Genomic DNA, 24,076 nt, shown 5'->3' with positions numbered 1-24,076 from the left:
CTACATTCTATGAACTGTGAATGAAAATAAATTACTTCAGATAAGGCAGATAATGTTAATGTTCTATCAACAAGTGAATGAAGGACATTGCTTTTATGAAGATTTTGAAGCTTCTCCTTGCTTTTTTTGAAAGGCACATCACTTACAAAGAAATTCTTGAAATACATAGAATCCTATTAAAGCAAAATGTTCTATAGCACAGCAGGAAAACATTAGAGCACATAAACAAGTAAAAACAGTGATACAATCTAACAGAATCCTCAAACAGCATTAAAATGGGTATTAAAGTGGTCTGAGAGGTAAAGATTCAATTTGTAAAGTGAAGTTTAAACACCCACATTCACATGTGATTTCAAGTCTTTAAGTTGAGAAGCACTTATAAGGAAATCTGAAATATGTGCTATTTAGCATTAAAATTGTTTGCTATTATCATAACATTTAAAGTAAGTTTAAAAATTTCAAAATTAGAGTATATTTCCTTTTCTTGCTTATACTCTTTTGTACATGTCTATGTATGAAACAGTATCTCCCTGAGTAAAACTACTTTGGCTGCCCTCTTTTATTTCAAGTGATTTTATCATTAGGGAAAAATTTGAAATCATGGTGGATAAATAATCCCTTAATGCTTTTCTTGCCTAGCAAGTAATTTGTCAAAGCAATTCAGTTTCCAAATAGCGTACAAACTCAATAAGATAGTGAGCCAATGCATCTGTTCCTGTCTGTAGAGTATGCACAAATGCCTTTCATTTGGGGGGAAAATCCTAAAACTGAATTCTCTGAAAGGACAATTTAGTTCTAGTCACAAAACATCATTTATAATTTCTCTCTGATAAAACTTTAGAATTTTTTTAAAGTCCAGTTTTATTGACATACAGTTTACATGCAGCAATATCCACCCTTTATAAGTATACTGTTTACTGAATTTGACAAACATAGAAATTGTGTATTCACTACCCAAATTAACTAATGTGGGATATTTTCAGCACCCCAGAAAGTTCCCTTATACCTCTTTGTAGACAATCCCTTCCTTTTACCCACAGCCCATTGGCAAGAAGTGATCAATCTATTTTCTGTTTCTATAGTTTTGTCTTTTCTAGAATATCATGTAAATCGAACCATACAGAATGCAGTCTATCGTGTCTGGCATATTTCACTTAGTCACTCAGTGTAATGCTTTTGAAGTTCATCCATGTTGTTGCATGCGTGTGTAATTCACTGCTTGTTGTTAAGTATCCCATTGTATGAATATATCATAATATTTTTATCCATTCTGCTGGTGATAGACATTCAGCTACATGAATGAAGCAACTATTAACATTTGCTGTGTGGACATATGTTTTCATTTCTCTTGGGTAAATACCTATGAATGGAATTGTTGGGTCATATGGGAAGTGTATGTTTAACTTATAAAAAACTACCAAACTGTTCTCCAAAATAACTGTATCATTTGCCTTTGTATGAACAATTTTTAGAGCTCTAGTTGTTGTACGTGGTCTCTAACAGTATTATCAACCCTTTTAATTTAATCATTTGAATGTTTGTATAGTGGTATCTCCTTGTGCTTTTAATTAATATTTTCTTGATGATTAATGATGTTGAGTATTTTTACATATGGACATTGCCATTTGCACATCTTCTTTGGTGAAATAGGTGTTCAAATCTTTTGCCTTTCTATCTACTAAGGTTTTTGTGTAATTATGTACTCTGCATATGAGCTCTTTATCAGGTAGGAGCTTTGCAAATTTTGCTTGTTTTACCAATCTGTGTCCTATCTTTTCATTTCCTAATAGTGTCTTTTGAAGAGCAGACATTTTAAATTTTATGAAGTCCAATTTGTAAAATTTTCACTATGGTTCCAGTTTTTCATACCTAAGAAATCTTTCCTTAACAAAAGATCACAAATATTTTTTCCTATGTTTTCTTCTTGTGTTTTTTTTTACATTCAGGTCAAAGATCCATTTCAAGTAACTTCTTATATGTGATATGTGGTGAGGGTTAAGCTTTTTTGATATCCAATTGTTTGCAATGCTTGTTGAAAAAAGTATTTAAACCCATTGAATTGCTTTGGCCCCTTTGTCAAAAGTCAACTGACTGAACAGGTGTGGGTCGATTTCTGAACTCACTAGGTCTGCGTCATTCATCTATATAAGTATCTTTAAACAAATACCACCCTGCTGTTATTACTGTAGTTTTATAGTAAGCCTTATAAACTGTTACATTTTATGTAAAGTGGATATTCATATCCTTCATAAGCCTAAGCACCTCTGAAACAGCTGTGTACTATATAGTGTAGGTAGAGGCCTGCACTGATTTGAGATGAAAGAATTGCTATTCTTGGTTGTTACTTTAGGTGTTCTGTTTTCCTGTGTTCCACAGACAGGGGGTTTACTGAACTCACGGAATCCACGAATTCAGGGCATCCATGATCTTGCCTCTTGGAGAAAATGTATTTCTTTATTTTCACTCATCACTAACTGAAATTCAGTGTTCCCACAAATGTGGACAACAAACCTCAGGGGTACTGCAGTATCTGCACCTCTTGCCAGTAGAAGGTACAGATATTTTCATGTCACATTGCTGTTATGGCCGATATCTTCAAATATTGTTTGATGAGGGAGCATAAGGAACGTTGACAGTCTGCAAACCGCTCCCTCCCCCCCCCCCCCAGGCTACCTGATAGAAATCATAGTCCTGCAAGACCTAAGTCTCCCCTCCATAGTGATGTGGGAAACAAAGCCAGAAGGAAATGGCAGATAGAACTAAATTTCCTTATAACCTGCAGTCCACTGACATATACTTGAGGCTGGCAGAGTAAAATATTTCTCCAGGAACTCCCTACTGTCTTTAGTGCTAATGTGTTGCTAGAGGGAAAAACAACCCTAGCTTGACAGTAGGTAGGCCTCCAATATCCTGTGAGTCTTTAGCATGTGAAAATCTCACTGGAAACTCGCCCAGGACTTCACCTCCCCCAGCTCCATAGTATATAACCAGTGTCTCTTCATGGTCCTGGGGCATGCCCATAGGTCCGTCCCTGTGCTTCAATAAAATCATCTTTTTGCACCAAATACTTCTTTAAGAATTCTTTCTTGGCCTTCGGCTCGCCCCACAAACCCCCCTATCACCCCAAAAACCTCATCATTGTTGACATTTATTGTTACTTAAAAATTATAGTTTTTAGAACTTCCACTTGACCTTGTTATTCTGAGTTAATAAACACATATTACTAAATTATAATTTTAAAAAGTTCTTTCAGTAACGATCTCAATATAATTGGTTTCCTTTGTCATATTATGTATTTTACTATGTCTTTAAAAGAGAATGCTTGAGAAGGGGCCCAAAGACATTTCCAGATTGGCAAAGGGCTCCATGGCACAGAAATGGTGTAGATTTGCCTTCTGTATTCCTATTTCACAGACCTATTACTTGGGTTGTCTCCCATTTAAAGTGTCTTTATTGCTTCAGTTTAGAATATTGCTGTATTACCAGTCCTGCCTTATTTCATCTTATATTATATAAAAATATAATATAACATAATATTATATACTATTTCACCTTATTAAGAAAGGTTCAATAAACCTTTATTAAACATGTGAGATTAGACAATGCTCCAGGTCAGAATCTGGAGATTCAAAGGTATATCACATGGTTCCTCCCTTTGAGGAACTTAGGTTGTACTAGGCAGATAATGAAGCAGGCATTGCAATTTACAATCTGTGTGCTCCAATGAGCACACATGGGAGTGACCTAGATGATGTTCTTACCCTTCACTTGGGTGGCGGTGGAGGTGTGGGCAGAATATCAGCAAATGTTTCCCACAGGAATTGACACACACATTATTCTCTGAGGAAATCTGGAGAATAAGAAAGCAGGAACTAGAATGTGAAGAGACTATTTCACACAGGAAATGTGAGCAAGCATCCAGCTCAACTCTGCCTGGAGCCCTGGGACAGAGCAGCCAAGGGAAGAATTACGCATTGCCTACCCTTTTCTCCCTTAGGATGTGTCAAGGAAGACAATCATTTTCACAATGTAGAAGCCAAAGTACCTTCCCGCTCTTGATTGGAATATTCAGCTTGTGTGTCTATTTGACAGGCAAAAGTTCTTTCTCTCAGGTCCTTTTCCCCCTAGAAGCTGTCAAGTGCTGAGCCCTTGGCCAATGGAGCCCTTTTTGCAAGGACCCCTCCCTATTTCCTGTGCCTTCTATAGTGTGTCCTCCCCAGGCTGTCTTAGTGTGCCTCCCAAGTTTTAGCCAGTTTCCTTCAGTCCTAGACAGGTAGGTGGCACTGAGACAGAATGGGCAAAGGGTAGAGACACCTGAGACTAGACTCATAGCCCAGAGGACCCCAGTCTAGAGCAGCCAGGTCCTCTCCCATCCTGGATTGAATGAGTCATTTATTACATTTTAAACAGAGATTGTTACTAAGAGACATTCCTATTTAAACTGTCCTCAAGCATTTTCTCAAGCCGGGTAGCATCAGGGGCTGCTTAGCTAATTAGGGACTAATTGACTCTTTAGCACAGTTCTCAGCTGTGACAGAGTGTTTCCTGCCTCTTTCTGCCAGGGTACTGGGACCATTCCCTGTGATGGGCTCCATTTTCACCTTATCAGGGTCTAAATGGAGCAATTTCCAGCCTCATATCCTTGATATTCTCAAGGATAGGAATGTAGACGTAAAATCTTTATATGTATATATATTTTAAATGTTTATTTATTTTTGAGAGAGAGCGTGAGCAGAGGAGGGGCAGGGAAAGAGGGAGGCACAGAATCCTAGGCTCTGAGCTGTAGGCACAGAGCCTGACTTGGGGCTAGAACTCACAAACTGCAAGATCATGACCTGAGCTGAAGTTGGTGCTTAATTAACTGACTGAGCCACCCAGACGTCCCCCAAATCTTTATATTTTTGAGGGCTTCTGTTTAGTCTGGGAAAATGCTGCATTTTTCTTAGTTATCATTATGGGAACCTTTGAGAGGTTTCTGCTTCCAATTACTTGAGGTGACATTACACTTTCTGAAGAAGAGGATGGTGCACTTTCTTGCTCATCTTTCCTTGTTTGGTAGGCATTTTTAATTATGACCATAAAATTTCATGACTTCACTTACCTGGCATTAGTCTTTTCTGTCAGAGGATAAGCCAGTTTTATCCCATGGAGGATCAGTGTATTCATTTCCTCCCTTTCCTCCACAGCATCTTCTGAACATGTTCATTGCTAGGCATAGGACAAACAGTAAAAATGATATATTTTCTGCCCCTCCAGATTAAGTAGAGGAATACAAACATTTTAAAAGTAAATGTCATAAAGTCATATACATCTGGTCAGAGTATAGTTGGGACATAATAAAAAAAGATAGTGATTTATATGTGGAGGCAGGATCATAAATATTGAAGGATGACTTAGGAAAAGTGTTGACTGGAAGAGAAAGGGATGTTAGCCTTCCTGGAAGAGGGATCGGTGAGAGGAGTCCAGACAGAGGCAACACTTGAGATGTTGTTGGAGTCACAAAAAGTCCGGATACCTTGAACTGTGGTTGGATGGAGTTTGGCAGAATATTCTATTGATGAAGTAACCAGGAAAAGCATCATGGAAGATTTTGATGCCATGCTAAAGAGTTTGGATTTTCCTTTAATACAGTGGGAAGGCCACAGAAGAGTTACAGGCAGGGATAGGAGTTTAAACACCAAGAAAACCAGGAGGGCAGCTATGAGGCCCTGAACTTAGTAGCAGCGGGACTGGAGAGGAGAAGCAGTGAAGAGAAGTAGAAGAGGATGCATGAAAATGACTTAATGTCCAAATGGATTGGAAGGAGAGAGAAGTCTAGGGTGATTTTGGTTTTCAGCTGCAAGTTTCCTTCACTGAAAAGCAGTATCAGAGGAAAAGTGGGTTTGGCAGGAAAGTTTTAATTTTAGACATGTTGATTTTGAGGTGGGGAACGGCAATGTCCATTAGGCAGTTGGGTAAACGTGGCCAAAAGCTCAGGAGAGAGATTCAGGAGAGAGAGCTAGCCTAGAAATTAAGATCTGAGTGAGCATCATCAGATACAGGCAGTTTTGGAAGCCATAACCATGTTTCTTTGAAAGTGTGTAGATTGAAAAAGGTCCAAGGTCAGAGTCCTCAAAGGGAAAACAACAACAACAACAACAACAAACCCCTAATACTTAAAGAACAAATAGAGAATAGTCTTCAAAGAATGGGGGAGAGAATAAATAGTGGAAGGAGAAAACTCTAGAGAAGCTGTTGGTTTCCAGGAAGGAAGGTCTTGGAGGTCAGAAGTTCCCTCCACCTCCCTGAATCTTACAGCTCATTACTCTCTGTATTGGCTTTATCTCTTCTCTCTCAGGATCTTTTCCTCTGCTCATTCATAGTTTCTAACTCTTATAATTTTGGCCTCACGTGGTCAAACATTGCCTCCAGAATCTCTTTATACATCATGACCTATTAGCTCCTATGCCAAAAATGCCAAAGTGTTTTTTATTTCACATTCCTGAGAAAAAGAGAATCTGATAGGTCTGACCCTTCTTTTTGAGCCAGGTCACATCAGGGATCTAAGCTGCCTTGACCAGGTGTGTACTCCCACTCCTATCACCTGTGGTCTTTGATATAAAATACGGCTGCCCAGTCTCACCCCTTTGGCTGAAGATATGGGGTGATGAGTAAAAAAAAATGTCAGGTTGAATGACATCTGTAGTTTAAGAAAGTTTAAATAAAGGTGGTAGTTTTCCACAATGGCAGATACCATAGCATGATCAAGAAAGAATCCTTTGATGGGGTAACTTGGTGGCTTAGTCAGTTGGGCAACTGACTCTGGCTCAGGTCACAATCTCATGGTTTGTGGGTTTGAGCCCTGTGTCTGGCTCTGTGCTGACAGTTTGGTCAGAACTTAGAGCCTGCTTCAGATTCTGTGTCTCCTTCTCTCTCTGCCCCTCCCACTTGTGCTCTGTCTCTGTCTCTCAAAGATAAATAAATGTCAAAAAAAAAAAAAAAAGAGTCCTTTGGATCTGATGATATGGATGCCAGCTAGGCACTGGCCAGTTGCTGGGATGGTGGAGAAGCCTCTGGCTGCTGTGAGTTGGTAATAAATGAAGGCATAACGTGGAGACATGGAGTTGTGGCTTCCCATCAACAAGGATCTTAACCTCAAACTTTGTAATATAAAGGCAAGGAAGGGGAGGGTGATGATATTGATACAAGACACAGAGTCTAGTGGTAGTTGTCCTTGTTTTCCTCTTCTCAAACATATATTTTATTGTTTTAGGTATCTGCCCTTGTTCTGGAGTAGAACAGTGGGTCTGGACTTATGGGCACAGAGAAAAGAACTACCCTTAGAAAAAGAAAGGATCTCTTTATTTTTTATTATTTTTATTTTAGAAAATAATCTCTATTTTTTTTAAATTTTTTAATCTTTATTTATTTTAGAGACAGAGCACAAGCAGGGGAGAGGCAGAGAGAGGAGGAGACACAGAATCCAAAGCAGGCTCCAGGCTCTGAGCTGTCAGCATGGAGCCGGACATGGGGCTCGAACCCATGAAGATCACGAGAACTCACAAGATCATGACCTGAGCTGAAGTCAGTTGTTTAACCAAATGAGCCACCCAGGCGCCCCTAGAACAGATCTCTTTAAATTTTTTTTTTAATGTTTATTCATTTTTGAGAGACAGAGACAGAGAGTGAGCGGGGGAGGGGCAGAGAGAAAGAGTGGAAGACACAGCTTCCAGGCTCTGAGCTGTCAGCACAGAGCCTGATGCGAGGCTTGAGCTCACAAGCTGTGAGATCATGACCTGAGCCAAAGCCAGATACCCAACTGACTGAACCACCCAGACACGCCTAGAAAGGATCTCTTTAAATGAGACTGTGGGAAGAAGGGCAGGAGAAGCATTGTGGGTGATTTGTAGGAAATGTAAAAGGTTGGCAAAGGGCATTGAAGTCTACTCTGCAAAGTCTCTCTGTCTTCACTCCTGCTCATCTCATGTCCTCCCTATGAGGTAATTGATAATCTTATGTTCCTGCAGATACTGAGATCTCCCTAAGGGATCCCACAGAAAATCAAAGGTAGGGTAACTGTCATAGTCCTTTTAAGACTGAGTAGGCTCTGCTGTTGAGTGCAGCTCACCAGGGAAAGCCAGGCTACTGGCAGACCTGCTTCACAGCACACCTTGTCCTGGAATGATCCGTGATGTTGTTTACTGGGGTTTTTGCCAGCTCTGCCAGCAGGCTGGGGCAGTCCACCCAGTCCACCCAGTCACCTAGCTGTGACTATGGTGACAGGGCCACTTAAAAGATATCTTAGAAATCATCAACTCTAACTCATAACATAAATAAGGGAACAGACCTGGAGAGGTGAAGTGACTTGCACAGGGTCATACACCTTGTGCCAAAACCAAGAACAGAACAGGCTTTCTAATTCAAGGCCCAATGTTATTTACTTACTAAAAAAATTTTTTTTGAGTCTAATCATTCTCCTACTGTTTTTTTTTTTAACATCCTGCCTATATCCATTATATTCTCATAACCAGGGTCTTGCCTTTGAGTTAGAATGACAAGCCAGTATCCAAATATGTCAGATTCCGGTCTGCATTGGGTTATCCTGGCATAAGACCTCTACTGGGCAATCAGAACATAGGTTCTAAAGCAAACCTTATTTATCCAACACAGCCTTTATACACTTCTTAACTAAATGAATAAACCCTTGTAGTGGCTAAAAGTTTATAGTCATGAGATTCCTCCCTGTCCCTGGAGAAAGGGAGCAGGGATATAATGGAACAGTACTGATCTTGGGGGTCAGGAAACCTGGGTCACCTTGGGGAAATCATTTACATGTCTTTGAATTCCACTGTACAGTGGGAATGTTTTATTTACAATGATACAGGTATGCTAATATACTGTGGAAACTTAGAGGAAGGAAAAATTAAGCCTGCTAAGGTCACTTGGGGGAAGAGCTCCAAAGACAGTGACGTTTGAGATGGGTCGTGAAATGTGAGTACAGCTCACTTGACATGAGGTAATTAGCATACACAGAAAGTCACCATCAGAGGCCTCTTTTGGCCTTTGTTGGAATTGCCAAAAACTTGGAACTACATGCCTTCACCTTGTCACCTGGACAAGATACATGTACCTCCAATCAGCTAGTCCCATAATGCTCTTACATCTATACTGCTGTATCCTTCCTCCTTCCCACTCATTCTCCCACCATTGCTGTCGTTTTCTATTGAGGCCTTCTGGAAATCCTTCTTTAGAGAAAACCAACTACCCTATGCCATCTTTTTCACCATATACCACCTTCCCCTAAGCTTATTAACATTTATCTATTGTCAATTGATATTATTTTCCTAGATAAATTCTCTGAATAAATTTTTCCCCACCAGTACTCTTCTCTCTCTAGATATTCTTCCTCAGTAACCACTGGAATGCTCAACTTAGACAACCATGTATGGATCTTGAGCTCTAACTTTCCTATGGGTTCTAGATTGTATATTGGCTATATGTATCCTTTGGGTGTTGCACAGACATAGCATATCCAGAATTGAATAATAATCATCTTAATTCTCAGGCAACCCTAGACTTTCTTCCCTAGTAAATGGCTGTACTACTCAGCTAGCCACCCAAACTAGAAATCTGGGGGGAGGTAAAGGGTGAGTATCCTAGACTTCATTCTCTCCCTCACCTAAAATACACAATGAGTAACCAAGTCATGATAATTTTACCTCATTGAATTACTATTATTTTCTATTCCATTTCTACTTTCTGCCTTAATTCAGGCATTATCAGTTATCCCAGCCTTTAGCCTGATTCTACTTCAATCTATCCTCTAGTCTATAACTAGAGTGGTTTTTCTAAAATAGAAATATCATCATATCACTCTCTTCTTAAACTCCCTCAATGAATCCTTATGCCGTGAGAGGAAATGTACCTCTTTAGCCTGGCATTCAAGGTCTTCTATATCTAGGATCCTGTCACCCTCTTTGGTCTTATCTCCATACTCACCATTCACATTGATCTACTTTCAGGCCCCTATGGAGTCATGCTGTCTCATGTTTTTGAAATAATTATTGCTAATCCTTGTTGAAAGGGAACTACTTATAAAGATCTCTATTAATTGATCTATTCCTTCTCACAGCCCCAAGTGGTCAGTTACTGTTTTTCCCCCAGTTGACAGATGGAAAAAAATGAGGCACAAATCAGTTAAGCACCCTAACCAAGGTCACAGCTAGTGAGGGACACAACTAGAATTTGAACTCAGTCTCTCTCTAGAATCCATTCTTTTAACTACTATATATAGCACTACCACACTGCCCCTACTTCGGGAAGACCTTTCTTTTTTCACTTTGCTTACCTCACACTTACTCCTCATTCATTAAAAAAAAATTTTTTTTAACGTTTATTTATTTTTGAGACAGAGAGAGACAGAGCATGAACGGGGGAGGGGCAGAGAGAGAGGGAGACACAGAATCAGAAACAGGCTCCAGGCTCTGAGCCATCATTCCAGAGCCCGACGCGGGGCTCAGACTCACGGACCGCGAGATTGTGACCTGAGCTGAAGTCGGACGCTTAACCGACTGTGCCACCCAGGCGCCCCACTCCTCATTCATTTAATCTGGCTTCTCCTCCCATCAAAATGATGAAAAATCTCTCACAAAAAATATCAATGAACTCCAAAGGGAATTTTTCCATTCTCTTTTTACTTGATCTCTCAAAATTCAGCCATTGGTCACTCCATAGGCCCTGAAATATCTTCTGTGGTTCATGTGATGATATATTCTTCGTCTGATTTATCTCTGAATATGCTTTCTTAGCCTCCTTTGTTGCTCATTCTTTATAGAATCTTCATACTGGGGTCATTAAAACTCAGTCCTAGCTTCCCCATATTTTTCTCCCTGTGCTTTTTACACTGAGTAGTCTCATCCATGTCCTAGCTTTAATTTCCATCTATATGTTGATGACTTCTTATATTCATGCTTCTCTTTGTTCTCTACAGACCCTTACAGACCAATGCTTCTTTAACACTGCCTGAACTTCTCAAATTACTCTATACTCAATATATTCAAAATGGAATTGTCAGTTTTCTCCCAAATATTACTCTTCAGTGTACCTTAGCACCACCTTTCATCTAGTCAGATGGTCTAGACAACTGTTACAGCCCATCAACCAAAGAGCATAGGAAAAAAACCTGTAGTCCAAGTTAGATTTATTTCACTTACTGCAGCCAAGGGAATGCACTCCAGAGGAATTGTAGGTTGACTCTGTAGAGTTTTTAGGAGCTTCTTATAGGATTTAGGCCTGTATTGTATGGTTATAGACAGGATTGAAAACCATGGGGTCCAGTTTTAAATTGGAGGTTGTAAAAAAGCTAGGGAAATTCAATTACTGGTTTTGCTTTTTTTTTTTTTTTTAAATTGGGGGCAGGATCATTAAAGTGGGCTGAGGGTGGTCACTGATGAAGAAGTAGCTGTTAGTTACGTATGAGAAGAGAGGTGTTTGAGAAGGGCCTTGTCTCTTGTTCTAGACATGCCACTGAGTGAATATTGTCCATAATTGTCATTTATTTTATATTTTAGCATCTCCGAGTTTTAGCTAGATAATTTTGGGAAAGTGAATTGAACTCTCAGCTTTAATTTTCCAGTATAAAACATAAAGGAATTATCTATTATTATTTCAGATAGAAAATTCAAAATTACCTTACATATAATTTTAGTTGCACACCTATTTTCCTTCACTTTAATACTGAACATTTTCTAAGAAAAAAACCCATATATTATGCTAGCCATTTACAAAAAGAGTTCCATCTGATTGGCAGACTATGATACCTACCCACTGAGAGGCAGAGCAACCAAAAGATCATCAATTGCTTGAGGTCTACAGGGTTATGCATCCACCAATATCTTACTCTACTCAAGAGGAAATGAAAAAAATGGAAGACCAACACAGAAGACCCTCAAGTGATCAAACGGTAAGACAGTAGCTGCAGTGATTAAGAGGTTAGAGTCACAAGCCAGAATGCCTGGATTTGAATCCTGACTTCACCATACCATGGCTTTCTTCCTGCCTCCTTCTACATGGAGCAAGTGGCTTGACCTCTGTTTCTGAATTTCGTCTTTAGTAAAGCAGCAGAAATAATATAGTCCCTTCCTCTTAGGATTATTGTGAGGACTGAATAAGTTAATAAAGTGCTTCGAACAGCACCTAGTGTGACACAGGCACTCAATAAATATTTACTTGGCATTATTATTATAACCCATCATGTCGTTTTGGAGTTTAAAAAACCTTTTAAAAATTGAGTAGTTGCCAAGGACACTCTGTATGAATGGTATGTACGTGTGTAAGAGAAATATAATGTTGGAGTCACCTCCAAAATTTTTTAAACAGATCTGGCCACTCAAGAAGACTCCTTCACAGAGAGCTGCTCAGATGCCAGCACATTTGAGAATAGTGAGTCTGGAATTATGTTAACATATTGGAACCTTCCATGGAGACTGGGATGGTGAAAGAGCAATTTGAATAGTAGACTTTCAAAACTGTCAAAGAAATTGATGATGTATTCCTGCTTGCCAGGAAGGGGCTTATGCAACACCTTTGGACTGAATATGAGGCTAATAAAAATGGAACTTCTGGGGAGATTCAATGAAATCTATAACTGAAGTGGCCCCATTCTTCTCTTCCTGTCAAGCTGGCCATTTTGACATCTATTAACTAATACATGTAAGTGGGGTAAATATTTTTTTGATTATGACATCTGTTTAAGTTGGCCTTCTGTGTCTAGTCATACTTTCAGTTAAACTATATGCTGTTAGCATTTACTAGATTAGAATTGTTTTTTGGGGGCATAGAAAAAGTTTGCAACAAAGATTAAATTATAGGTTATTTTTTATAATCATATGGAGTATATAAAAAAGTTCTCTGCATTTATTTTTACATTTTGTGACTGGCCATTTGGGCATTTTTGGAGCGTATGTTTGAATTAAGTTTATTGGCACATTTATATAGAAGACTTGTTATCTCAATTGATTTCTGTCAAGTCATTAGTAGATTGCCTACATTTCCTTGTAGTTTATGTAAAAATATATAGGCTGAGACTATTCAAGAAGTTAGAAACAACCTAAAGGTCTAACAATAAAATAATGGGCAAACAGAATATATCTCATTAGGATGGACTTTTATGAAGTCATTAAAATGCTCATTTGAAGGCAGTGTAGAGTCATGGGAAAATGTTTCCTATATAATATTAAGTAAAAGAGGCAAAATACAGAAGGCTATGTTGACTGTTAAGGCAAATACAAACAATGCATGCATTTGGACCAACCGAAAATAACTACTTGCTAGTGGGAATATAAGTAATTTAAATGTATTTCTTCACTTTTTTTTTAACAAAAAAAGAAAATGTAAAGAGCTTTACATGGCATGACCAAATTATTCAAGGGCCAAATTCCTCACTCATTTTTCATGGATTTGTAAAAATGACAGCTTGTATGTTAAGGAGATTTGAACTTCAGCCCAAGAACCTGACTTGTTTGCCTCGATAGATTTACTGTATCTTGACTTTCTTCATAAATTCTGTGCAAATTCCAATGCCAGGTGGTTTGCTATCTTTATTAATATGAAAAGATCTCATGGGTGGAAAGATACCATAGTCAGAGATAAACAGGAGAAGCACAGCATATGGTGTAGAAAGTCCACCAAAAGATACGAAGGCCTTTTGAAAAGTTGTTCATAATTGCTATATATATTTTTTAGAAGTTAGAGTTTTCTGGGAGATATCTAGATAATACAGAACATTTTCACATTATTAAAATTTACTTCCACATTAAATCCTTTACATTATAATTAAAAAATATTGCCATAGTCAATTGTGAGAAATGGTTGGAAAAAACACCCACCATTCAAACCCAAAATTTATTAACAAGTCCTCTTGGAGTAATGCCTGTTAAATAAAGAATGTCAGCTGAAGGTAGAGGGGGTTTGTGAGATTCTGGTTTCCCTTGCATTTATTCCTTGGCAGTGACTGAAGAAGGGGGGATCTAACCTTCTTAGATACAGACTTCTTGAGCATAAGCCAAGATGTTGGTCCATTTAGGGCGAAGCTGTTGCATACCCTTAGGATTTGCATGCTCCCCAACCTGGGAATGGAATGCAGCAGACACTAACAAAGCCTGGCAGGGTCTTCCATATTCTTGGGCATAAAACCATCCCAGAAGAACCATTTTAAGACTGACTTCTCAAATGTGAAACACTTGGGAATCTCCTTAAAATACCCATTCTAATTGAGTAGGTTTGGGATAGGGACTGAGGTCCTGCATTTTAACAAGCTGCCAGGTGATGTTGATGCCGTTGGTCCGTGGATTGTATTTTTGAGTAGTAAGCTCTAAACTCAGTTTACTTGAGAAAAATAAGTGACGTGGGACATTTCCTGCTTAATCTTTGCTTCCCATATATTATCTGTAACTGGAAACTAATCCTTGGACAAGGAAGTATGCCATTGGAGTGGACTCCAATTTTTATCCCTCCAGTGTCCAGAAACAGAAGTATTGGTAACTAAGAAATACATCATGTACCTCTTATGTTGAAGTCTTATGCATTGTTCTGTGCTCACCAGCTTTTGGAATGTTATGCCTTAATATTATGATGTGTAGACATCTGTATGGTTGACTACTTTTGAAATTTTGCTTTGGAATTTTCAAAGTTATTTATAAAAGATGTCTTTATAAAACCCCTTCTCTGGGTGACTCAGTCAGTTGAGCGTCCAACTCTTGATTTAGGCTCAGGTCATGATCTCATGGTTTGTAAGTTTGAGCTCTGCATCTGGCTCTGCACTGATAGTGCGGAGCCTGCTTGTGATTCTTTCTCTCTTCTCTGTCTATCCTTCCTCTGTTGCTCTGTCTCCAAAATAAAAAAAAGAAACATTAGACTGAGGAATCAAGATGGCGGAGAAGTACGGGGACTGGGATTTCCCTCGTCCCTCAAACACAGCTGTATTGAGATCAGAATACTGGGTGTTCCAAACTCAGGAAATCCATTTGTGGAGTGACAGAAAAATCTCCACAGGCGGATGGAGACAGCTTGGTGGGACAGAGGTACATGTATGCAAACTGGGAGAGGTAAAATATCGTGGGCACAGAGGGGAGGGATCCCCTTCTGTAGAGAGACAAAAGGGAGAGAAAGAAAAGCTGTAGATTGTGGTATTTTGTCAAGGTCAGAGAAAAACCTCTCTGGACCATGGACTGGGGAATGAGAAATATGGAGAGTGCCAGTCTCTACTTTGTAAACAGCGTTAGCAGTGGAAGATCGGAGTCTTGTCTTTTCCTTTTTCTTTTCTCTTCTGTTTTTTTTCTTTCCTTTCCTTTCTTTCATTTTTTAAATGCTTATTTATTTTGGAGAGAGAAAGAGAGAGAGACAGAGAAAGAACGAGTGGGGGAGGGGAAAAGAGAGAAGGGGACAGAGGATCTGAAGCAGGCTCTGCACTGACAGCCCAATGTAGGGTTTGAACTCATAAAATGTGAGATCATGACTTGAGCTGAAGTCAAACACTTAACCAACTGAGCCACCCAGGTGCCCACTAAAGATCAGAGTTTTCAAAAAAGTGTGATTTTCTCCAAACTGGGGGTGGCGGTAGGCACACACCTGGTGGGGAGGGGAGCTAGCCCTGGGGCTCATGGTGATCTCAGGGGCGCACTGGAAAAGAACAGTCCCCTTCCTTGAGTACTGTGGGTAAAGGGTATATTGCTTCCCAAGGATAAAAGACCCTACAGGTGCCAGCCATATCAGCAGGGTAGAGTGGTGCTACCCCAGAACTGGGTCCATGTGGTTCAGGATCCTTTAAGATGTCAGGTTTTGAATTATAGCTCAGTGGCTAGGAGGCATGGGAGACTGTGGAGCAAGGCAAGCTGACTGCTTGTGCTACTCTGTAAAGGCTGCCTGAACAGCATAGTCTGAGACACTTGGTCCAGGGAGAAGAGACTGAGATGTCCCCATATATCTCCCCATCACCAACATGGTGGAGAGTCCGCAAACAAGATAGCAGCCCCCAGTGGAGGTGGGACCTACTTACACCAAACCCTGCCCCTCCATGCCTGACAACTGCTTATCTACTAGAGCAGGACTGACACTATAAGAACCAGAGGGCCTCTCCTCCAGACCAGCACAGCCACAGGTCCCAGGCACCAACAGACAACTGTCCTGTGGTTTTGTATATTAGTCTGTTGGTCTTTTTTTTCTTCCTCTCTCTTCTCTTTTCTTTCCTTCTCTTTTCTTTTTCTTTCTACCCTCTTCTTTTTTTTCCCTTTGGAAAAAAGTTTCTGATTTGATTTTTGGCCAATTCTTATTATGTATATATGTATTAATATATACATTTATATATATATTAATTTCCTTTCGTTCTCTGTTTAATCAGGCATTTTTACTCAATTCTTTTTATACCTTTTCTATATTTTCTTCTTTGTTTTCCTTTCTGTCTCTCTGGACTAAGCCTTATAGTTTCTTTGATTCTTTGCTTGGTCTTTTTTTCACCCCTTTCATTTTCCTCTTTCTTTGGGATCAGGTCCCCTGCCCTTTCCTTTCTTCTGGGGTTACTTCAATGAACAAATGAAAGTATACCTGGTGGAAGGTATAAATAATTCACCACCACAAGTAAGGAGGAGCTTTGTAGAAGACTGACCAGTGGATAGAGCAGCCAAATATGTAAGAACAGAGTGCACACAACACACTCCAAAATCACTTCCTGAAGTGCCAGGCCCTAGACAGTGTATGACCCCTTTTTAATATAGTAGTTTTTTGCAGGTCCAGGACACATAACAAGCTATTAAAACACATCAAAGACAGAAACCTAGCCAAAATGATGAAATAGAAGAATTCTCCTCAAAAGAAATTCCAGGAAGAAATGACAGCCAGAGAATTGCTCAAAACAGATATAAACAATATATCTGAACAAGAATTTAGAATAACAGTCATAAGACTAATAGCTGGGATTGAAAAAAGCATAGAAGACGCAGAGAATATATTGCTGTAGAGATCAAAGACCTAGCAAACAGTCATGATGAATTAAGAAATGCTATAAATGAGATGCAAAATAAACTAGATGCAGTGACAGCGAGGATGAAAGAAGCAGAGGAGAGACTAGGTGAAATACATGATAAAATTATGGAAAATGATGAAGCTGAAACAAAGAGGGAAAGGAAATTACTAGACCACAAGGGTCTAAGTGATTCAATGAAATGAAATAATATTGGTTATCACAGGAGTTCCAGAAAAAAGAAGAAGAGGGAGAAAGCTGCAGAAGGTTTATTTGAACAAATTAGAGCTGAGAACTTCCCTAATCTGGGGAAGGAAACAGGAATCCAAGTCCAAGAGGCACAGAGAACTCCCTTCAAAATCAACAAAAACAGGTCAACACCATGATATATCATAGTAAAAGTGGCAAAATACAAAGATAGAGAATTCTGAAAGCAGCTAGGGACAAATGGGCCTTAACCTACAAGAGTAGACTCAGAAGGGTGGTAGGAGATCTGTCCACTGAAACTTGGCAGGACAGAAGGGAGAGACAGGAAATATTCAATGTGCTGAATAGGAAAAATATGCAGCCAAGAATCCTTTATCCAGCAAGGCTGTCATTAAGAATAGAAGGAGAGATAAAGGCTTTCCCAAACAAAAACTAAAGGAGTTCATGACCACTAAACCAGTCCTGCAGGAGATTCTAAGGGGGACTCTGTGAGTAGAGGGCAGCAAAGACTACAAAGGACCAGAGTCACCACCATAGGCACGAAACCTACAGATAACACAATGACACTAAATCCATATCTTTCAATAATCACTCTGAATATAAATGGATTAAATGGCCCAATCAATAGACATAGGGTATCAGAATGGATAAAAAACCCAAGATCCATCTATATGCTGTTTACAAGAGATTCCTTTTAGACCTGAGAACCCTTTCAGATTGAAAGTGAGGGAATGGAGAACCATCTATCAAGCTTCTGGAAACCAAAAGAAAGCTGGAATACCATACTTATATCAGACAAACTAGATTTTAAACTAAAGGTTTTAACAAGAGATGGAGAAGGGCATTATATCATAATTATGGGGTCTATCCATCAAGAAGAGCAAAAAATTATAAATGTTTATGACTCCAATGTGAAACACCCAAATATATAAATCAATTAATCACAAACAAATAAATGTATAGATAATAATACTGTGATTTTAGGGGGCTTTAATACTCCACTTACAACTATGGACAGATCATCTAGGTAGAAAATCAATAAGGAAACGTCTCTGAATGACACATTGGACCAGATGGACTTAACAGTATATTCAGAAATTTTCATCCAAAAGCAGCAGAATACATATTCTTCTTGCATGCACATGGAACATTCTCCAAAATAGATCACATACTGGGTCACAAAACAATCCTCAACAAATGTAAAAGGAATGAGATCATACCATGCATATTTTCAGATCACAACTCTATGAAACTTGAAATCAATCAGAAGAAAAAAATTGGAAAGCCCACAAATGCATGGAGGTTAAAGAACATCCTACTAAAGAATGAATGGGTCAACTAGGAAATATAAGAAGAAATTAAAAAAATTATGGAAGCAAATGAAAATTAAAACATGACAGTCCAAACCCTATGGGATTCAGCAAAGGTAGTCCTAAGAGGAAAATACATTGTAATTCAGGCCTATCTCAAGAAGCAAGAAAGGTCCCAAAACATAACCTCATATCTAAAGGAAGAAGAAAGGCAGCAGCAAAGAAACCCCAAAGTCAGCAGAAGAGAAAAAATAAAGATTAGAGCAGAAATAAACAATATAGAATCCAAACAAACAAACAAACAAAACAAACAAACAAACAGCATAACAGATCAATGAATCTAAGAGCTGTTTTTTTGAAAGAATAAACAAAATTAACAACCCCCTACCCAGACTTCTCAAAATAGAAACAGAAGGAAAGCTTACAGACTCATTCTATGAAGCCAGCATTACCGTGATTCCCAAACCAGACAAAGACCCCACTAAAATGGAGAATTACAGGCCAATATCCCTGATGAACACAGATGCAAAAATTCTCAACAAGATACTAGCAAATCGAATTTAACAGTATGTTAAAAGAATTATTCACCATGTCAAGTGGGATTCATTCCTGGGCTGTAGGGCTGGTTCAATGTTTGCAAATCAATCAACATGATACATCACATTAAGGCAAGAAAGGATAAGAAGCATATGATCCTGTCAATAGATGCATAAAAAGCACTTGACAAAATACAGCACCCTTTCTTAATAAAAACTCTCAAGAAAGTTGGGATAGAAGGAACATACCTTAACATCATAAAAGCCATACATGAAAGGTCCACAGCTAATATCATACTCAATGGGGAAAAACTGAGAGCTTTCCCTCTGAGATCGGGAACATGACAGGAATGTTCACTCTCACCACTGTTGTTTAACATAGTATTGGAAGTCCTAGCCTCAGCAATCAGACAACAAAACAAAATGAAAGGCATCCAAATTGGCAAAGAGGTCAAACTTTCACTCTTTGCAGATGACATGATATTCTACATGGAAAAACCCAAAAGATTCCACCAAAAAACTGCTAGAACTGATCCATGAATTCAGCAAAGTTGCAAGATACAAAATCAATGTACAGAAATTGGTTGCATTTCTATACACCACTAATGAAGCAACAGAAAGACATATCAAGGAATCTATCCCATTAACAATTGCACCAAGAACCATAAAATACCTAGGAATAAACCCAACCAAAGAGGTAAGAGATCTGTATGCTGAAAATTAGAGAATCTTATGAAAGAAATTGAGGACACAAAAAAATGGAAAAACACTCCATGCTCTCAGGTTGGAAAAACAAATACTATTAAAATGTTGATACTACCCAAAGCATTCTACACATTTAATGCAATCCCAATCAAAATAGCACCAGCACTCTTCACAGAGCTAGAACAAACAATCCTAAAAATTCGTATGGAACCAGAAAAGACCCCGAATAGCCAAAGTAATGTTGAAAAAGAAAACCAAAGCTGGAGGCATCACAATCCTGGACTGTAGCCTGTATAACAAAGCTGTGATCATCAAGACAGTATTGTATTGGCACAAAAACAGACACAATGACCAATGGAATAGAATAGAGAAGCCATAAATGGACCCACAAATGTATGGCCAATTAATCTTCAACAAAGCAGGAAAGAGTATCCAATGGAAAAAGGACAGTCTGTAGCAAATGGTGCTGAGAGAACTGGACAGCAACATGCAGAAGAATAAAAAGAGACAACTTTCTTACGCTATACACAAAAATAAATTCAAAATGAATGAAAGACTGAAATGTGAGACAGGAAATGATCAAAATCCCACAGGAGAAAACAGGCAGCAACCTCTCTGACCTTGGCCTCAGAAACTTCTTACTTGACATGTCTCCAAAGGCAAGGGAAACAAAAGCAAAAATGAACTATTGGGACCTCATCAAGATAAAAAGCTTCTGCACAGCAAAGGAAACAATCAACAAAACTAAAAGATGGAATGGGAAAAGATATTTGCAAATGACATACTGGATAAAGGGTTCGTATCAAAAACCTATAGAGAAGTTACCAAACTCAACACCCCAAAAACAAATGATACAGTGAAGAAATAGGCACAAGACATGAATAGATACTTTTCCAAAGAAGACATCCAGATGGCCAACAGAAACATGAAAAGATGCTCAACATCACTCATCATCAGGGAAATACATATCAAAACTACATTGAGATACCACCTCATATCAGTCATAGTGGCAAAAATGAACAACTCAGGCAACAACAGATGTTGGTGAGGATGTGGAGAAAGGGAATCCCTGTTGCAATGCAAACTGGCACAGCCACTCTGGAAAACAGTGTAGAGGTTCCTCAGAAAATTAAAAATAGAATTACCCTACAACCCAGCAATAGCACTGCTAGGAATTTACCCAAGGATACAGCAGTGCTAATTCGAAGGGGCACAGGCACCCCAATGTTAATGGCAGCACTATCAATTATAGCCAAATTATGGAAAGAGCCCAAATGTCCATTGACTGATGAACAGATAAAGAAGATATCGTATATATACACAATGGAATACTACTCAGTGATGAAAATGAATGAAATCTTGCCATTTGCAAAAATGTGGATGGACTGGAGGGTATTATACTAAGTGAAATAAGTCAGTCAGATAAAGACATGTATCATATATATATGATCATATATCATGTATCTCACTCATATGTGGAATTTGAGAAACTTAACAGAAGATCATAGGGGAAGGGAAGGAAAAATAACATACAAACAGGGAGGCAAACTGTAAGAGACTCTTAAATACAGAGAACAAACTGAGGGTTGATGGGGGTGGGAAAATGGGTGATGGGCATTGAGGAGGGCACTTGTTGGGAGGAGCACTGGGTGTTGTATGTAGTGATGAATCATAGAAATCTACTCCTGAAGCCAAGACTACACTGTATGTTAAATAACTTGACAAAAAAAAAAGACATATTAAAATAAACAAAAAACAACCAAACAAAAACCCCTTCTCTGATTCTCTTTGTGACCCTTTTATATATGATATGTAAAATGTCAAACTATTTGGTATTTAATAATCAGCAACTGTCTTTAGGTTTTAGTAATTAAGATTTATTTTAAAATTAAAATTAAAGTTAATGTCTTGGTCAAGAAGCTTCTTAGTTTTCATTGATCTTCCTAATTTATAGTTAACCACTATTATTAGTGTTCAATTCTTTCAAAAGTGTCCTCAGGACACAACTTTTAACACAAAGTTCTGATTATACTTATGAGACCGTAAAAACTAAGTATGACATACAGTACCCAAAGTAGTAAAAATGAATACATTATTTAGAATGTTAATGGGATTCTTATTATTGAATTTTTTTTTAAACCTGTGAACAGTGAGCTGAAAGATCTCTTTTAATGGGTTTCCTATGAGAACACATTTCTATGGAAAACACACCAACATTTTTTTCCTTTTTCTTTTTTTTTCTTTTTCTTTTTTGCTTTATTTGTGTAGTTTTGAATATAGTACTATACCTTAATTCCTTGGCCCACTAAAATTTGGAGACCACAGAGGTAGATGAAAGAAAAGAACAAAAGGGTAGTCTTTAAGCAGATATTGAGCATTCAAACCATTATGCTTTTAGGATAATATTAAATTCCTACAGTGAATGAGGAATGGGTGAATTATTAAGGATTACTGCTTGCTCCTTGGGTATATACTACTGTCACTATTACTAAGCATCTATATCCCTAATGCATCCTATTTTTTTGTTGTTTGTTGTTTTGAAGATTGAAGTAAGTGTGAAAGCACCCAGCAGTTAGTTCACAGATGTTCAATAAAGTTCAGTTGGATTTTCTAAGTCTTACTTGATGAGAAACACATATCCTCTGCTCTTTGAAAAGTTATAGATATTTGTTTGGTCTTCTATTTCCTGTCTTTCAAAGATGGCACTTCTGATTTGGCCAACAAACAGATATCCTATCCTTCTTATGCATTTGCATCTTGGGGAGAGGTTAGAATCTAAAAATCAGTACATAAATGTGTATATAATGTAACTCCACTGGGCTACTATGACCTATGACCCTCAGAGGCTCTGTAATTAACACTTTTATTTACCTAACTAAACACAACTCTGAGACTTAGTTTTACTTTTCATAATAAAAGAATGGTAAGAAGATCTAGGTTGAATTTACTATGGTTTCATTAATCTTAAAGGTAGGAACTATGCTATTTATGGCAGCAATTTTAACGAAATCCTTTCTTCTCTAAACATCTGCAACCAATTTATTAGAATGAAAACACATTACCAATAATCTCATTAACAAACATTGATACTACAACTGTACTAAAGATCTAAAATATGAAGCATATTTTAAAAGAATTTCAAATCTATTTATTTTAAAGATAAACAACAGTATTTTCTATTAATGAGAGAAAAGTTAACCAAAAAAATAATTTACCTTTCAATAGCTTTCAGTTTTATCCTCTAGATGTTGACCCTCAAAACTTCTAAATATTATTCTTCAGTACAGTACAACCTGTGCTTTAGGGATGGTTTCTGGAACCTAGCATAAGCAGGTAATGTGAATGTAATTTTGGACCCTTTAAAGGTACTGTTTGTACATACATAGAAAGATATTCATTATTCTATACATTAAAAGTAAACACTTCTTTGCCTTCATTTTTATTCTTAGTTCTGTCCTTTTGAGTTAGCTTAAGTAGAAATAGAGTATTTAATTTTTTCTTTGTGATTTGAAGTCTGTTCCTCATGCCTTTATTTGCAGAGGTTTACCTGCAGCTATACTGTCTACTAAGATCAGAAATATTCTGAAGTCACCAGAACACCAGAGATGTCTGTTGTTATAATCAAATGGTATCTGGAATTGTTTTATCTTTCCCTTGAAACACATTACTTGAGTGTGCTTTGCCTGATGGAAAACCATCCTTGAGACTTTTTCTTAAAGGAGTTGTAGCAGTTATTAGAAGACTGGATTCTTTCCTGAGAGTTGAGCTAAGTGGAGCATTAGTTCAACATGATTAGCTGATGCACACCAAATCCCATGCTGACCAAATGGTGAATTTGGTGCATACTTTCTCCATTTTTCTCAAATTCAACGTGTTCAATCATAACTGTCTGAGAACAAGTTAAAGGCTTTTCCTCCCCTGAGATTTAAATACATGCTACTTTGTTCTGTGCTGAAATGTGTTAACTCTCTTATTCTGGATTGTGCATTGGAAAACTCTAATAAAAACAGTATAATTTGTTTTTAAAGGACTTCCATTGACAGAACATCTGCAAACTTAATGAGGCGATCCATTGAGATAAATACATCAACTAATAAATCCCCATACATGTAGCCAGTAGCATCACTGGCCAAGTACAAACCTGGGGAGGTTTGGAGACTTCCAGTTCCTTCTGGTCACAGGTTACCAGAGCACATCTTTCACATGGCAGATTATTTCTTAAACAGTTCTCTTCCCTGAAAATAAGCCATTCTACTGACCATACTTAAAACAAACTAAAGGAACCTATAATTAAAGAGGAGAGTGGAACAGAAGTAAACAGACTA

General features: G+C 38.2%; 1 protein-coding gene across 2 annotated transcripts in view; it reads right to left on the bottom strand.

Annotated features, from left to right (window-relative positions):
* Positions 1 to 24,076, bottom strand: part of METTL25 (methyltransferase like 25) — a 161,125-nt gene that overhangs the window by 3,081 nt on the left and 133,968 nt on the right. The window contains exons 13-14 of one of the 2 annotated variants that reach the window (XR_006294400.1): positions 5,102 to 5,208; positions 3,762 to 3,850 (exon numbers count right to left, since the gene is read on the bottom strand). The gene's annotated coding sequence lies outside the window, so the exon portion shown is untranslated. The remainder of the gene's footprint in view (positions 1 to 3,761; positions 3,851 to 5,101; positions 5,209 to 24,076) is intronic. The other variant, XR_006294401.1, reaches the window with a different exon arrangement.

Source organism: Prionailurus bengalensis, chromosome B4, assembly GCF_016509475.1.
Source record: "Prionailurus bengalensis isolate Pbe53 chromosome B4, Fcat_Pben_1.1_paternal_pri, whole genome shotgun sequence".
Classification (NCBI taxonomy): Eukaryota; Metazoa; Chordata; class Mammalia; order Carnivora; family Felidae; genus Prionailurus; species Prionailurus bengalensis.
Note: the sequence above shows the minus strand (reverse complement) of the source record. Positions and strands in the feature narration are given on the sequence as shown.